The 17,612-nt window shown below is 41.2% G+C and overlaps 1 long non-coding RNA gene across 1 annotated transcript; it reads right to left on the bottom strand.

Annotated features, from left to right (window-relative positions):
* Positions 1-386: 386 nt before the first annotated feature.
* Positions 387-9,074, bottom strand: LOC134758491 (uncharacterized). The gene is made up of 3 exons (XR_010133717.1): positions 8,996-9,074; positions 980-1,104; positions 387-657 (listed from the first exon to the last, which is right to left on the bottom strand). It is a non-coding gene; the product is annotated as an uncharacterized lncRNA (long non-coding RNA).
* Positions 9,075-17,612: the final 8,538 nt, after the last annotated feature.

A 17,612-nucleotide genomic window follows, 5' to 3' on the forward strand; every position in this document is an offset into this window, starting at 1 on the left:
GGCCACAGTGTGCTATGATTGTGCTTATGAATAGCCACTGCATTCTAGCCTGGGGAACATAGCAAGACCTCATGTCTCGAAGATATAGACATAATACATATTCTCTGCCCTCTTCTGGCATTCTTTTCTTCTAAATTTGGCATAACATTAACAGGAAAAGCAACTCAAAGAATCTTAGTTGAATGTCCCCTCTCCCATGAAAGGTGTTTTGTTTTGTTTTGTTTTGTTGTCTTTTTTATTACTTGTAGGGTAAGATGAAAAAATAAACTAGATGTTTTACAAATGTTAACTTTTTTGAGACTGTGTCTTAGTTTGTGTTCCCCAAGATGCAGACCATGAGAGAAAGACTTGATTTTTGTTTCAAGTGGTTTATTAAGGAGGTGCAGAGAACACTGGCAGGGGATTCAAGAAGTGATGGAGAATACAGCCAACTACTATATTTAGCTACCACTATGGGTAACTAGGGCTTAATCTCAGAAATAGCATAGTACACACCTTTTCAGGATTCTCCAAACTGAGAGGCAAGGGAGCTGGGGTATTTGTGCACCAACTCTCATCCATCACTGGTTGACTGCTGCTGAGCAGTGGTCATCCTTCAGCATTTCCAGCCTCCCGCATGTGGCATCAAGGCAGCTTCTGAACATAGACATGTAGGTGCTGGAAGTTGGAAGTGGAGTGAAACACAATAAAACAGTAAATTCTAAGGGATAAAGGTGGGCACCAACAATGCCTGCTTTATTCTATTTCCATCTTCTATTTTTGAGGAACTATTAATACTACCCATATTGACTCAATATTTCTATTCACGAGGGTTATGTGGGCAACAAAAATACAAAGGGGGATGGAATACAGAAGACATGTCTTGATGCCCTCTTGGCATAGCAAGCAGCCTGTTTTTCATAGGTGGTACAAGTATTTGCTATAACCCATAGGGAGGAAGAGGGAAGAATCTGAGGATGTGGTAAGAGGTACAAGTTACCCCCTTGAATCTGTGGCTATATTCTTCCTGCCGTTTTCACATGGTGATTACAAAGGTTCTTTGAGTTGAGTTGCTTCCTTAAGACTGTACGACAAATGAGTAATGCCAGGATTCAAAAAGTCCATCTGATAGAAAAATTTGTGGATAATTATTGCTCACGAGATACCATACCTTAGAACAGTAGAGACGTACATGGCAATTTTGCTCCTCAAGGGACATAACGATGACTAGAGATAACTTTTGGTTGTCACACTTGGAGAGATATTACTGACTCTAGGGAACAGAGGCCAGAGATGCTGCTAAAAGTCTTAAAGTGCATGAGACAGCCCCCTACAATGAAGAATTATCTGGTCCAAAATGTTAATGGTATGAGGTTGACTTAAGCCCAAAGCCAGTTTCCTCATCTGTCACAAAAAGGAAGAGCTATAAATTACCTACTTTCTAGCAAGTGACTCTCATATCTTAACTGTGCATCATATCAGGGGTGCTTAAAATGCAACACTAAAGATCTGAGAATCAGAGCCCTAAAGATTCTAATATAAGTAATTCTGGAAAAGAGCCCCAGAATCTGTTTCTAAAAAGTACCCCTAGTTATTTGAGGTGGGCCATACTTTGAGAAACTTCATTATAGGTTACCATCCAGGATGCTAAAAGTGTTTATCATTTTAGTACTTAATGTGCTTGAAGTACCTCTCAAGTGTAAGCTGCTATCATGACTACTTGTGCTGACTTAATGGAAAAACCCAAGCAGAGAAGTCAGAATCATCCAGAATAATCAGATCAGGAAGCTGATAGAGGCAAACATCAGACAGGGCTATGAAAACATCTGGTGACTATAATATATAATGCCCTGCCCTGATGATGGCTTTGTGACTGGTAGATTGTAGGACTTGAGTTGCTGTACAAAATCTTAGTTAATGCTGTCTATAAAGTGCTAGAAATGGAGTGCTCATAAGAGCAAGATTGTTTGATTTATTTCTGTATCTCTAAAACATATCATGTCTGCCACAGTCAAGATTTAACAAATATGCTGTTGACTAGATCAAGTGATAGTACAGTGAGGAAGTAGAGATATTCTAGTCTTACAACTGCCTAGATTTCCCAGATTTGGAGGTTGGAATGGGGCACCTTCACGCTTAGTGACTGACAGTCACCCCAAGGTAATCCAAACCCTTCAAGATATGGTGACAAGATATGGTAGAGTCAACTGTTGGGGCCTCACCCAGATCTTCTTTCCTGGGCTGGCATGAGTAGGGGCTGCTAATGGCTCAGATGCATACTTCTCCAGAAAACTGCCCTCAGCTGATGAAAGCCACTTCATCTTGCTGTGCTGGCCCCAGAGTGGCTCAAGACCAAGCACTGCCTGGTTTCAAGATACAAAAGCACAGATCCCTTGCCTTAGGGTTGGACGTTACTATGGTACCATTCATGTTACTGTGCCATGACTATGGTACCATTCAGAGATCAAGGGGTCACGTTCGAGTAAACTTCAGCTGAAACCACATCTTTGCTTACCCCTTCCTCTGCCCTAATTTCACCCCTTACCTCCTGATACGGTTTGGATGTTTATGTCCTCCAAACCTCATGTTGAAATATGATCCCCAATGTTGGGGTTTTTTGATCATGGGAGTGGATCTCTCATAAATAGCTTGGTGCCCTTCGCATGATAATAAGTGAGTTCTCACTCAGTTCATGCAAGAGCTGATAGTTTGAGTCTGGCATCTCTGTTGCTCCCTCTCTTGCATGCATTATACCTGCTCCCCCTTTGCCTTCCACCATGAGGGAAACCTTCCTGGGCTTCGTCAGAAGCCAAGCAGATGCTGGTTCCATGCTTGTACAAGTTGCAGAACCATGAGCCAAATAAACCTCTTTATAAATTACTCAGTCTTAGTTATTCCTTTATAGCAATGCAAATGGACTAACACAGCTCCTTATGGATTTCTCTTTAAAGCATTCCCTTAAATCACTTGCACAAGAATGGCTGGATTTGGGAAACCTGGCATAAGGCACTGAATTCCAGGAGTGAAGGTCAAATCCACATGAGCACATGTGCATAGAGCCAACTGACTCTACCATACAACATACTACCCAGAAGCTTGCTGACCTGATAGAGTAGTGAAGCAACCTCTTACAGGTACAGTTGAAGTGCCAGCTCAAGATGATACCTACCATACTATCCTTCTGGATACAGAATATACCCTGAACCCACAGTCACTATATGGTACTAGGTTCTTACTAGTAAAGCACATGAGTCCGGGAATCAAGAGGTAGAAATAGAAATGTCCCTCTCACCAACATTCCCAGTGATTTATTTGGGGATTTGTGATTCTCTGTAACTTCAGGATTTATGGATCAGGAGATCCTAGTTCTCATGTGGAATGTTTCCACTAAAGAACAGAGTCCCACTAATCTTAACACTATGACTGATGCCTGGTCACTTTGGGATCCCTGTGCCTGTACAAGGAGTTATCATGCTGTAAGCTAACTACTATCAGTCCTGCTCATCATGACGAGATAGAAACTGTAGCCTCACGATAAAGGCAGATGAAAAAGTTCAGCACCCAGATAATTGACTGTGGCATCTTTTGGTACTTCCATGGTCATTGTCACTCTACGTGGTCAAGCACAGGAATAATGGCCGGATAAGGGTATAGTAACCAGGGTCCAAGATTCTTCAGAGAGTTCACATCACATCAGTTACACCCATCTAGACTAGTGGAATTGCATAGCCAAGTGGAAGCAGAACATAGTTAGGTGGTAGAAGAGAAAAATATGTATATTACTGGCTTTTGGCTCAGTCATAGCAGTGGAGGGTCTCATTCATCCCACCAATATTGCCCTTCTAAGTTTCCCCAGAAATTGTCACCAACCAGAATCCTAGAGAAATTGTGCCAGAATTGAGTAAACTTCACGTGAGCAGTAGAGCTGAGTGGTGGGCTACAATACATGATAATGGTGTCTTACCCAGATTTTTTATTTATTTATTTATTTATTTTTATTTTTATTTTTTTGAGAGGGAGTCTTGCTCTGTCACCAGGCTGTTGTGCAGTGGTGCAATCTCAGCTCACTGCAACCTCCACCTCCCGGGTTCAAGCGATTCTCCTGCCTCAGCCTCCCGAGTAGCTGAGACTACAGGCATGTGCCACCATGCCCAGCTAACTTTTTGTATTTTTAGTGGAGACGGGGTTTCACCATGTTGGCCAGGATGGTCTCAATCTCTTGACCTCATGATCCACCCACCTCGGTCTCCCAAAGAGCTAGAATTACAGGTGTGAGCCACCATGCCCAGCCCCCAGATCTTTTTTACTGGTACAAGCATCTTCTAGCTGCTTTGTTTGCTTAGAGCTCATAACAGCCTCCTTCTCTAGGGAATTTCTACATCTTCCTGAAGTGCCTAGGAGATTACACTTGCCCTCTTTAGGGTAGTCTACAGTTGCCCCAAGGTGGGACAACTCTGTAATACCACTTATACTCCAGTGCCTTTCGTAGAAAGAAGGCTGAAATTTAACTTCAATTGACATCACATCTTTGAAGTTCTGCTCTATTCTTTGGGTATTTCATCACTAAGTCGCTTTTACAAGAATACTCTTTCTGGCTCTGCTTCAAAGGAACCCGGCCTAAGACAAGGTACTTCAATCAAAACAACAGTCTTCTGCCTTCCTTTGAGATGCAGAAGTTAATCCAACACTTAATTTGCCGGATGATAAAACTGAGATCCTGAGAGGTTAACTGAATTACTCATTTAGTAAGATGCAAATCTGATCTTGAACCTGGATAAGATTCAAAGCCTTTTCCCTTTCCACAGCAGTATTTCTGCTGATTGCCCAGGCTATCTCTTACAGCAGTAGGACTCATACTGCTTTGTTGCCCTATCTCACCACCCTCTTATCTGGCCTGGCTGGAGAAGTGTAGGCCTGGTCAGGAAAATGAGAATAAGATAACCATCAATGGAATCTTAGATAGTCACAGTAAACTAGAAATGGCACTCTGGAGGTGTCCATTAAGCTCCAGCGGTGTGCACAGCTCTAACCTAGCATTTCTCTTGGAGCTAGGCGCATCAATCTGATGTCTGGATATTTCTAGTTATCCCTCAATTCCAAAGATGGTACAAATTATGTTTCATCAAATATTGACCATTCTATCAAAGTTCATTTGGGCCCATCTCAAACTCCCAGTCCCTTTTCTAGCCATGACTGGTGCTAGTGAAAGTGAGGTATTTGCGTCTCTCAAAGTACCATGTTTACTTGGATTTACTCTGTTCTAGTCTTAAATGGACTTTGAGATATGGAGAGTACTCAATGGACAGAACAAGGAGATGGAGCCCAGCACTGATGGGAAAGGTTATGACTCATTTGCAGGGAATGAACAATCGTGCAGTAAGCATGCATGTTGATGTCCACCTCATTCCACAAATCCAATTGCCAGGCAGGCTTTGTGCAACGTATGATATGTCTCAAAGCTGGAAGGGGCTGGACTTCATATGTGTGGGCTGATCTGGGTCTGGGAGACCATTTGGTAATTTGAGACAGGAGAAGGTATTTTAAAAATCACTCTGGGCCAGGAGCAGTGGCTCACATCTGTAATCTCAGCATTTGGGAAGCTGAGGTTGGCAGATATCTTGACCCAGGAGTTTGAGACAATTTTGGGCAGCATGGTGAGACCCCATCTCTACTAAAAACACAAAAAATTAGCTGGATGTGGTGGTGTGTGCCTGTAGTCCCAGCTACTCGGGAGGCTGAAGTGGGAGAATCACCTGAGCCCAGGAAGTTGAGGCTGCTGTGAGCCATGATTGTGCCACTGCACTCCAGCCTGGGTTACAGGAGTGAGACCCTTCTCAAAAACAAAAATGCTGGTAGCCAATGTGGAGAAATAACTAGAAAGATTTATGGATGTTCTTTGCTGTCCAGTCACAGCAGACTTGTATCAAACAAACTTTATGAACCTTCCCAGATTCTCTTGATTCCACCCACTTCCTGGACTCACAGCAGCTTGTTCTGCTCAGCTTGACTAACAACCCTAGGATCCACCTGAGGCCAACCAGTCACTTGCTCTAAGAATGCCAGAGTTGCCACACCATAGCCAGGCTGACCAGTTGCATGCCTGGAGTTTCTGGCTCCACTTGATATTTCTAGTCTAGGGTAAATCATCACAACTGAGGGCATGGGGTCTGGCTGCCTAAGTAGCTGAAAGAGGATCCAGATGACACAACTTCTGTATGGCAAATTTTGACCAAGAGAAAACAGGACATGGGAGGTCACTGGGGAGATAAAATCTGTTCCATCATAAATTATTGTCAGGTGCAGTTTTTTCTCATGGCTTCTCCGGAGAAGTCCCACATGCTATGCAACGTGTGCCAAGCAATATGCTGTGTCTCTTCAGTTTATCATAAAGCAGTTGCCAGCATGACCATGTATCACTTCACATTGCTTCAATACTTCCTTGCCTCACATCCCTTCTGCCTCATCCTTGCTGCCCTAGTTTTGCACTCTTTAATTAAATCATCACCATTTTAACTCTTGTTTCAGGCTCTGCTCTCTAGGCAACACTGGCTTACTTAGTTTTAGGCATGTTCTGCCTGCTCTTGGTTTGGTGAATTTCCCACCTATCCTTCATTAACACTTTTTTTTTTTTGAGCCTTTTCCATGACAATGACTGCCCCCTTTCTGGCAAACTGAGTCAATTCCCTCTTTTATATGACTTTATAAGACTTTGGAATCTCATATCTCCTAACATTTAACATTTATTGGCTTTGGTATCTAACAAAGTATGACATGTCTCATGCTCTGACTTCCCCGATTCACTTAATCAGGCCAATCCTTACTATGAGAAGCTCAAATACATTGTTTGTTTTACAAGCATCATCCACAATGATTCTCCTAGGTCTGTTGCTCAAATATTTATAAAATAAGTATGGGGCAAGAATGAAGGAATCTAGTCAGTTACTCTAGTTGGCTAACTGGGTTTCCAGGAACCATCTTAAAAGGAGCTGGAGTAGTTTCATGTAATTAGGGCAGCTGGCTCAGGAGCAAGGAGGATCAAACAGATTTTAACACAGGAATAATTGAGTGGTTCAGAGCACCAGCCAAGGGCAGCTCTTATATAGGCATTGAGTATGGTTACATGTGAATAAATGCTGCCCCTTTAAGATGACAAAGCAATGCTTCCCAGACAACCTTCCTCTGACCTTAGAGTGCTGTCTTGGCTGTCTGAGGTTAAAGAAGGGCTCTTAATATTTACAGTCCCAGAGGAAGGTGATGTTTTAATGGGCCATAATGAAATGAAAGCCGCTCAAGGGCAGGGGTTATTTGATTATCTCAATTTCCAAGACCCACATGCTAGGTGCTCAGTGACTGTTTCTTGAGTTAATGACTATCAGAAGACTCCACGGACCAAATTTTAAAATGGTTTCCAACAGGCTTATTTGTATACCCAATTTCTAGTATAGTGTTTAATTAAATTGCCTAGGGACCATTATATGCACAGTCAAAGCTCATTCTTTTTACTAAGGGAATTTACAATACTCTGGAATAGATGGACCTCTAAAACTGACAGGGAAAAATTAATGTAAATATTCACAATCCCTTTGCTTCAGTCATACTCTCTCCCTCTGTCACATATCCTTTCCAGGAGAATTCAGTCTTTATCAGCTTAGTTCCTGAACCCTCTGTTTTGCAGAATTTGGTTAATTAGCATGGGAGAGAACTGAGGCATTGCATGACCAGGGTAATAATTTATATTGGAGAGGGCAAGCATTTAGTGGCAGAAGAGAAACTAACATCCAGAGAGTAAGTTAGATGTGAGCCACTGAAAGTCCAGGTTTGAAAATATGGAAAGTCTGGAACAAGGGAAGAGACTGCCAAACATCTCTGCATGTGAGAGAAATGGGGGGAATCTCTAGAACATGTGGCAACATATAGAACCTCTACCTTTTGCATTTTTGAAGTACTTCTAAAAATGTGAAATAATTACTGACTTTTTTTCTTAAATGTGACATTCTTCTAAGGCTGAACCACTAGGCAACTCAACTTTACTTGGATTATAATTAATCTAAATTCTACCAGAGAATTCAGAATCATGACTAGTTTTAAGGTGGTTTTTAACCAGTACCCACTATCTCAGAGAAAGTAACCTATTATGAGATACTGATATGTACATTAGACTGATTTGCACATCAGATATCAATTTCTTCTAAAATGAGAGCTAAGATTTTTTATCACTATTTTTAAAGTGACAATACAATGAATGCATTCTTCTTGTGGACCTAATTCTTTTAACAAGGTTAGTATTTTTGAGTGTGAATATTTCAACATGATTATTAAAATACAGAATACCTACCCTATGCTTAGTGTGATTTGTGATGTCCTTAGCCAAAAGCAATATAATTGGCTAGAGCTGACTTAGCAGAAACATTTGCTTAATCCTGTTAACATTCTCACTAATGAACTGTCCAGTGATCTAACAAGGGGGCCAAGATATCCAGTTGCCTCCCATCACAGGGCTGATTGTTAATATTTTTCAGTGACTTTGGTCCCATATAGCAACATAAGAACTGAATGGGAGATTCTACATATTGACTTATTGGTCAATGACTTCTCTGACAAGCAATTTAAAATGGACAAAAAATGTTTTAAAATCCAATTAGCCAAGGAGTTTCTTTTTTTTCTTCATTATGAATTTAGAAGTTTTGAAAAGTCTTTTGGAAGATTTCCTGTTAGCTAGCATTTCTACCAAAAAATAAGCAAGTAAGTGTGACAAAGCAGACATTTCAGTAATTATAATCTGTTGACTGGACTTTGGAATTAAGCATTTGCAGAGCCTGGGATAGTGCACAGCACAAAGATAGAGGTAGGAGTAGCAACATTCTAAAGCTAGTTTGGAGGAGTGCAAGTGTTGGAGGGTAAGAATAAAGAACTTGGCACAGGGCATTCCCTCCACCACTGCCCAGAAGCCAAATCCCCTCACTCTTTACCCGCTGGCAGGTCACCCATCTGCCTCCCACTTGCTTTGTCTACTTACTTCCCACATCTTTAAGATCTCTGCTTAGTTGTCACTTACTCTGGAACCTTCCATCTCGGATCAAACATGTCTATGATATACTTTCTTATGGTACTGATTGTAGTCTTTGTCTTACATTTATTTATCATGTATGACTCATCTGCCAGTCTCCAAGCTCCATGACGACAAGAGTTCTTCTTCCACTATGTCACAGTGCCACACGCAGTAAGGACTCAGCTTGCTGAATGAAATTTATTCTCTAAGCCTACATTCCCCTACTTTTTAAAAGGAAGATTTTTAAGAAACTACTCAGCACTAATGTGATGACTACTTAGTTTTCAAGAAAGACATTCATCTGCTTTAGGGTGTACCAGCTTTCTACTTCTAAAAGATGCTCTGTGCCATTCAGAATTTACAGAGCAACACTAAAACAGGCCTGATGCCTTGATTTCTCAGAGGGCTTCAAACACCGATATTGCTGGGGATCAGAGGCTTGCTGCTAAAACCCATTTGGGGCTGTTTTGGAAATGTGGGCTCACTGAAGCCATACTGGCTTTAAAATATCACTCTGTGCAGGATGTTGCATGGATGCTGATAGAAATAGATCTAATATTTTTTAAACCCCAAACGTGCTCAAATGAACCTTATATTAGAATCTCAAACAGCTGTTTTCTTAGTTTCTTCCAACCTTTTTTTTTTTCTCTCTTGGCACGTCAGTGACTAATAAATTGCAGCAAAGCTTGAGTTTATACTAGCTCATAGGTGATTACACTGGACAAGTAGTTTTCCCAAACCCTAGGGCCCCTTGGAAAATGAAATAACCCACATATGGAAGGAATCAGCCAACAGAGGGGCCTCTACCTACCTGCATTCTCTAGCTGCTGAAACTGTGTTTTGATAAGATAAGAGGAAACAGGGCAAGAAGGAACTTAGAGTCCTAGAAACTGAACTATAGCTCTTGTTGCTGTAAAGCCCTCATCAAACAGGTCAGCTATGCCTAAGTGACTGTGTTGCAGTATTGCTGAGTTTCATCCGAACTTAATGTTTAGTCTCCATCCCATCCCTATCTACCTTTATTACCTTTTACCTGCTATCATGACACTATTCCAGCAACCATATATTTCGAAGTCCCATGAGAATCTGTTTCAGTGGTTTGGTCCTGATATTTTCATGACTGTATGCATTTTCATTGGACCAGATATTTTGATATTTGCCTTACGTAACAAGATCCCTGGAATCGCACACAGGGTAGGAGCGCAACCCTAAAAGCTGATGGGGCAGTCAACAGAAAGGAGCAAAGCCACCCCAGTGTAACAGGGCAGCTAGTAGTACAGGCCTGGATCAACTTTTTAGATCTTTGGACCTTTCAAAATGCTGAATGCCCAAACTTCTGTGGGAAATATTCTAATTTTTTAAGTGTCTTTAATTTAACGTATGAGTATGCCAAGAAACAAACACAAAACTCCATTTGTCTATGGGCCTCACTGGGCCACAGCTTGCCAGATTATTTCAGTCTTTTTCTAAAATCTCAAGGTTTTATCCCTGTTCATGCATCTCCCCCTGCACAAATACCATATTATCAAATCTTATGACAACTTTGTGAGATAGCTCATCATGTCCTCATTTTTAATTTGAGGACACCAAGGCTCAGCTGTTGCCAATTCATCCCTGGTTATAAATTTCAGACTAGATTTAGGGTTTGAAAAGAATTATTTCAGATCCCCATGTCCCTGCCATTTGTTCTGTTATGCCATTATCTGAAACAAATCTTGCCCCCTCTACATTTAATACACTACAATGATCGCCCCTCAAATCTATAAAAAGTGAAATAAGTCTTAATGTGGAGTTATTTACCTACAAGAATTGGGAGTCTAGGGTGAACAACAGTGAGAAGTAGACTCAAAAAGAGTAAGAAACAGTCAAATTCCTAGTGGCCAAATGGACACAAGACTGAAGAATAAGAATGTTTAAATACTTGAGTTGGTGTTGTGATTGCTACTGTTAAAAACTTTAGCTGAATTAGGAGTTTAATTGAACAAAGAACAATTTGTGAGTTGGGCAGCCTCCTGAGCCAGAGTAGGCTCAGAGACCCCAGTACAGCCCTGTGGTGGAAGATTATTTATGGTCAGAAAAAGGAAAGTGACTTACAGAAATGGCTGGATTGGTTATAGCTCAGCATTTGCCTTATTTGAACAAGGTTTGAACAGTTGGCCACGTTTTAGAATGGCCAAAACTTGGGGACTGGCACAAAAGTAGGCTACAGTCTATTTACAACTATTTAGGTTACAGTTCATGATGTGCAGAGAAATATTTAGGCTGAAATTAAAATATGCAAGGAGGAAGCTTTAGGCTAAACTTGATTTGACACTACAATTTGAGACTCTTCTATTTTCCAGTCATTTAGGAAAAGTCTGATGCTAGATAGCTGGTGTCAGCGGTATTTAGAAGAGTGAAGCATGGGGTGGTTTTCAGTGTAGGAGTGATGCAATGTGAAGAAAACGTGTGAGAGCCAGGCATTGATGAAATGGTCTAATTCATTAGAATCAGGACCCCATAGCCATTGTAACCAGAAAAAAATATAAACCTCTTCAGAACCCTCCCATTCAAGATCTCAAGTTTAGAAGGGCAGTGAGTTTCTCATCTTGTTTAAGCTAAAAAATGTTGACTCTCAAAGAGAAGGATGACTCGTTGTGTCTGCATTATACCTGGAAATAAAAGGTTTCCATAACCACTCCCCACTCATGACAAGCAAAACGAATTGCTTTGGTGTGTGTTCCCATTGCACTTTGTTTTATATGCATTATATTGTAACTATATAATCCTGATAGAAGAGAATGAATCGTTATCCCCATGTCTCTAATACCTATCATGATAGGATACAAATGCTCAGTAATAACTTAAGATGTTTTTAAAATCCTACCAATCTCCAAATTAGTAGCCGTTTATATTGTGTCTGATTCAATCCATTGTGTTTATACTTAATATCTTTTTGTAACTCTGAGTTTAATTTGCCAGAAGGTACTAATTTTATTGCTTCCAAAATGGTCACTTTTTCTGTTTATATGACACTTAATGTTTCAATTTTCTCTCAGACCCCTTTGCAGACAACCAGTCAGAATACACACTTGGTAACATAAACCCAAATTAATTTGCACAGTTTTGCTTGACTGGGCTTTTTTCTCAAAGTCACGCTCCATGAAAAATTCTAACCAGGTGAGCCTTAGCAAAGCAGCTGTTTCTCCCACAGTATATAAGGGAGGAATCCTCAAGGCATGAGCCTAAGAGGAGGCAGGTGATTGCCTGGCCTACTTGGGGTCTTCGTCTAATATTGACTCTTAATTATGAAGGCCAAATGTTTGTTTTCTTATGGGATCCATTTCTGCCCCATGGTATTGACACAGTTGCAAAATGAAACCTGTTTACGTTTTTAAATGGGGTAGATGAGTAAGTTTATATTACAGTAATACATTCTGAGTGTCAGCTCTTGGAAACTCAGATCCTATGTCTGTCTTGTATGAGTTTCTAACTAAATGTCCCACATGTCTTCATCAGTCTACTTAGATTTTTATTATACTTTACAAGCTTACTAAAAATATATTAAAGATATGCCATCTATTTTTGAAAACTCTTTAGAAATATATATATAATACCTTCTGTGTGTTTATTCATTTAATATTAGGTCTGGCACAAAGGAAGGGGTCCTTAATTTGTCAAGTGCTAAGCATTCAATGAAGAACAAAAAGGCCTGTCTCCTACCTCAAGAACTTTCATCTTATGGATCACAGGCAAAAATAGGCCATTACAAGAAAGGGTGTTAAGTGCTTACAGTAGCAACAGTCATGAGGTATTTGGACGCAGAAATCCTACTTCTAGAAATCTATCCTAAGGAAATACTGTGTAAATCATGTCTGCTTTTCAGATATGATTTGTTCACTCAGCAAACATTATTGGCAGACCAAATTCATGCCAATAGGGTTCACCCAGCGCATTGCTTCACTGTGAAAAAATTGTAGAAAGAGTAGAAAAACTGTATTTAGCCAATTTGCTATAATAAAAATAATAGAAAACACAATGTAAGTGTTAGCAATTCTGTGCCAGGCAAAGTTTAAAGCACTTAATCTGAATTAACATTCTCTCAAACTGTATGAGGATTATTACTATGATCCATTTTATATGTAAGAAAACTGACACCAGCTGGGAGCGGTGGCTCATGCCTATAATCCCAGCATTTGGGAGGCCGAGGCGGGTGGATCACCTGAGGTCAGGAGTTCACGACCAGCCTGACTAACATGGTGAATCCCCGTCTCCACTAAATACAAAAAAATTAGCTGGGAGTGATGACGCATGCCTGTAATCAGAGCTACTTGGAAGGCTGAGACAGGAGAATCACTTGTACCTGGGAGGCGGAGGTTGCAGTGAGCCGAGATAGCGCCATTGCACTCCAGCCTGGGCAGCAAGAGTGAAACTCTATCTCAAAAAAAAAAAAAAAGACTGACATTAAAAAGTTAAATGATTTGTCCAAGGTTACTTAAGAAGTCTTCTGACAGGCAGTGTGGCTTGAGAGTCTGCCTTATGTTACAGCCATTAGAAATGTTTATGTACTTTATACTGATATAGAAAGGCTTATGATATTCAGAGTTGGATACATACTACTTATCTTAGCCTGAGTTCTCCTAGAAAGCACAGACTCAGATAAGGGCTTGCTAGCATGCAATTTATTTGGGAAAGTTATTTCAAGAAAGAGAGGAGTTGTGGAGATAGAAACAGTAAGACAGAAAAAGAGGAAAGCCAATGCAAGGATGCACCATCCATTTCATCACTGAACAGCCGGGGCTCAATCCCACTTCCCACTGGGACCTCTGAGGAGCTGTATAGAATGTGCCTCAGAATTATCCATTCAGTAGATGGAACTGGGGGGCAAGGGAGGATATAACCACTGACTCCATTCCTCATTGGTGAAGGGTTACTCGTGGGTATCACTCCTCTCTCTGTCCAGGTCAGCCTAAGCATGAGCATTGAGTGAGTACCCATCGACCTAACTCTGAGGTGCCAGGGAAGACCTAGGGCAGAAAGCAGGAAACAGGAAGTGTTGAGAGTTAATGGGTGAAATGAAAGGAAAGCCAAGAAGACAGGAGGCAGAGCAAGAAACATCTAATACCGTCCGTCCTTTCTACCAGTCATGTCCATCACTATTTCTACTCCATTTCAGCCATTGAGGTTACTCACTGCAATCGCCACAAGACTTAGTACAGGTGGATTAATCAAGATCCAATCTCCTCTATTACAGGTAGTCCCCAGGTTGTAACTGACAGTCAACACCTCCCCTCCACTCTACCCATCCTTGTTTCCCTCCTGTTCAGCTTGTGCCTGGGGAGGCCTGGGGTTCTTACTTAGTAGAGCAATCCAGATTCTCTTTATCTAAAGACCTAGGCCTATTTCAGAAGGGAATCTGGGGGCTGTGGGCTTTATCATGGGGGCAGATGACTATGTTACAGGAAAAGACCTTTCTTCCCATGGTAGGCACTAAACCTGGAGCCTTATAGACCTCTGGTCTGTGGTTTATTCTTTGGGGATACCACAGAAGCACAGCAGACGCCATGTCCCTTCCACAGTTCTTGAACCTTGTAGTACACCTCAGCAGACTCCTAGCTGCTGGCTCTGCATCCCTGAGCCCTCATCACTTTATTCTTATAAGGCTTTGGTTGCTGAACTTGGCCTTTTTGCGGCTATCATAGGCATGGAATTTCCCAGAGATATGCTGTTGGACTCCCACCTGTGCCCCACACAATGGGGATAGGTAATAGTTGAAGGGGTGTTACTGCTACCAAATTGTGCTCTTCATAGTTAAAAGGGAAATTTACGCACATTTTGCCACAATAAAAAATACCTTAAAATGAGATGATACACTGTTCATATGCAATTTTAATTCCTTTTTTGCTTAGCATTTATAGGATGCCTTCCTTTATGTGGACATGTATATAATACTATCAATGGCTATTTCTAAGTAGTATACAAGTGATTTGTTTCTTCCTAATACTTTTATATATCTTCCAAACATTCTCTAGAGTTTCTACAATGAGAATAATTAGATTTCATAGTTTTGAAATTTTCCCAAGGAAAACGTTGGGTATTAAGAAATGGCACCTGACCTTCAGAACCTAAATGATGTTTATAATGTTCCAATCAACCCGTCCTTTCCATATTGACTTTTTGGTTAAAACATTTTGGGAATCATTCAAGGGTAAGAAGGAAAAACAGATCTGTGTCCCTTAATTGTGGGAGATTTAGATTATGGCCCCTACAGGGTCTGCCCTCACCCAGCTTTCTGACTAGCTCAGCTCTAGAGAGGGCTGGCATTATTGGCATGATCTTGGACCCCCATCTCTGCAGCTTCCAGTGTTGCTATTAACAGGTGCTTGCAGACATTACTAGGAGCAGAGTCGATTGCTCCTAATCCCTTGGGTCCCTCAAGGGTGTGCCTTGCCAGTGCCCACCTGAAGCCCATACCACCGCCCCTTGCCTTCTGCCCTGGGGTTTTCATATCGTAGTTCAGATGAACTAACTTCCTCAGTTGAACAACCTAGAAGTGTCCAGTGGAGCCATATCTGTCCAGTGTGAGGTGGTGAACAGATTCTTGAAGAGACAGTCTGGAGACATAGCAGCTTCATAGGGTTTCTCTAAAGGTGCCCAGCAAGACTAGGTAATTGGCTTGTTGCCAAGCTATGGTAACCCAGAATGCATGGTTACACTGATCTCCTCTCCCCTTCCCCCATTCCTTTTTCCTTGTCTCTTCCCTTGCCTCCAACTCCTGTTTCCTTGGAATTTTATTCCCCAGCAAAGTGTTAGCACAGAATCTTTAACCTCAGGCTAGAGGTCTAAAGTTTCTAGAAGAACTGGGTAAAAATTCTATCCACACATTTTTTTAGGCCCTGTGTGTGACTTTAAGCAAATCACTTAAACCTCTGAGTTACATCTTATGTAAAATGAAGCCAACAGAGCTTAAAGATTGAAGTGGTTGTACGTAGAAAGGGTTGAGTGTTTGTTTAATGTAAAAAGTGCCCAGCGTATTTCCTGACAAACTATACTCAACAAAAATTTATCTTTCTCATTTTGCCCTTGGCTATCGTATAGTTTTTACTGTGAGCCTGCTTGTGTGGCTGGTAACCTATAACATAAGTGGAAATTTAGGAAGGTGAATCAAAGGGAAAATTGTCAGTACAGAAGAGAATAGGGTGTTGGTGACTTCATGTGGTTCAGTTTCATGTGACCTAGGGAAACAACCACATAACCCACTACAAACTGCACTTGACCACATGAATCCAGGCTCTGTTAGGCAGAAGTCAGTCTGTGGGGTTTTCTGGGAGGTTAGCTGTGTCAGCATTTTGCTCAGTGTTTTCTTTATAGGGCCAAGACAAGAACAGGATTTCCTTTCTCATCAGCTTGTTTCCCACATGTTGAAGTTACCTCTGTTAACCTTCCCAATTCCAAACAAGCTTGCCCAATAGGGCTGTTTATCTTTTAAAGGGCCAGTTTTGTATGTATTTACATCTTAATGAGGTTTCGTGTTATAATGGAGAGAGCATAGGTTGTGGAGTCAGACAGAATCTGGGTCTGAGTTGGCTTACTGTTTAGCTACATGACCTGGACAAGTCACGGAGTCTCTCAAGTGAGAATGAGAAAGGCTAATACCTATAACATAAAAGCTGTTGAAAGAATGGTGACCTAATAGGAGTTTCCATTTAACGTAATGCCCAATGTTTAGGGGATACTAAATCTTTAGAAAATATTCTCTGTTCTTATTTTGGACTGTTAAATGGTTGACACATCTATTAGCAACCAGAGTTTTAGTTGAATTAATTCTAACATACAGTTGCCATTTTCTTCTACCCAAGCTGCAACTGTGCAAAGCAGCTTCTGTTTGCCCTTTCGGATCCACTCCCCAGCCTTCCTGTTTTGCTCTCTGCCTGAAAGACTGGCTTATAGGAACTACATCAGTGTGTTCCCCTGCTCTTTGACATCTGGCTGAGTTCAGCCAATGGGGGACCAGACAGGAGAAAAGGGGGAGTGATGTTCAGTGTACTTAATCTAACTCCTTCTCTACAATCTCTCCTTGAAGCTTCCAGGAACCACTCCCATTCCCTCATTCTTTAGCTGACCCAAGCCCCAAGTTGGATTATGCCTTATGGTTCCTTTACTGCTACATCTCTAATATAGCCAACTGTAAAAACTGTCAAACTCATCCTAATCAATGTGTGTCATCTATTGTGACATTGAGCAATACATAGAATCTACACGTCATAGAAATATAATTTCACCTATTCTTGTGTTGAATACATTTACTGTTTGTGGGGATTGTATTCCTGTTTAACTGAGGTGTTATAAGAGGTTTGATAACTTCCATGAGAACACCTGGGTAGTCAGTGGTGGTGATGAGACCTGATTAGCTGCACTGAGTCAAAGTCTCTTCTGCAGCCACTCCTTACCAGCAGTGGTAGCAATAGCATAGGTTAATCTGTACATCTGTCACCCTGATGTGAAAGCCTCTAGACAGAGCTAGCCAACAGGGATCAGGACTGGGAGCAGTCTTGCAGTCAATCTGAGAGACAAGCCCCTGGATGATTGCTATGTAAGGCAGGGA

Source organism: Gorilla gorilla, chromosome 1 (genome assembly GCF_029281585.2).
Source record: "Gorilla gorilla gorilla isolate KB3781 chromosome 1, NHGRI_mGorGor1-v2.1_pri, whole genome shotgun sequence".
NCBI lineage: Eukaryota > Metazoa > Chordata > Mammalia > Primates > Hominidae > Gorilla > Gorilla gorilla.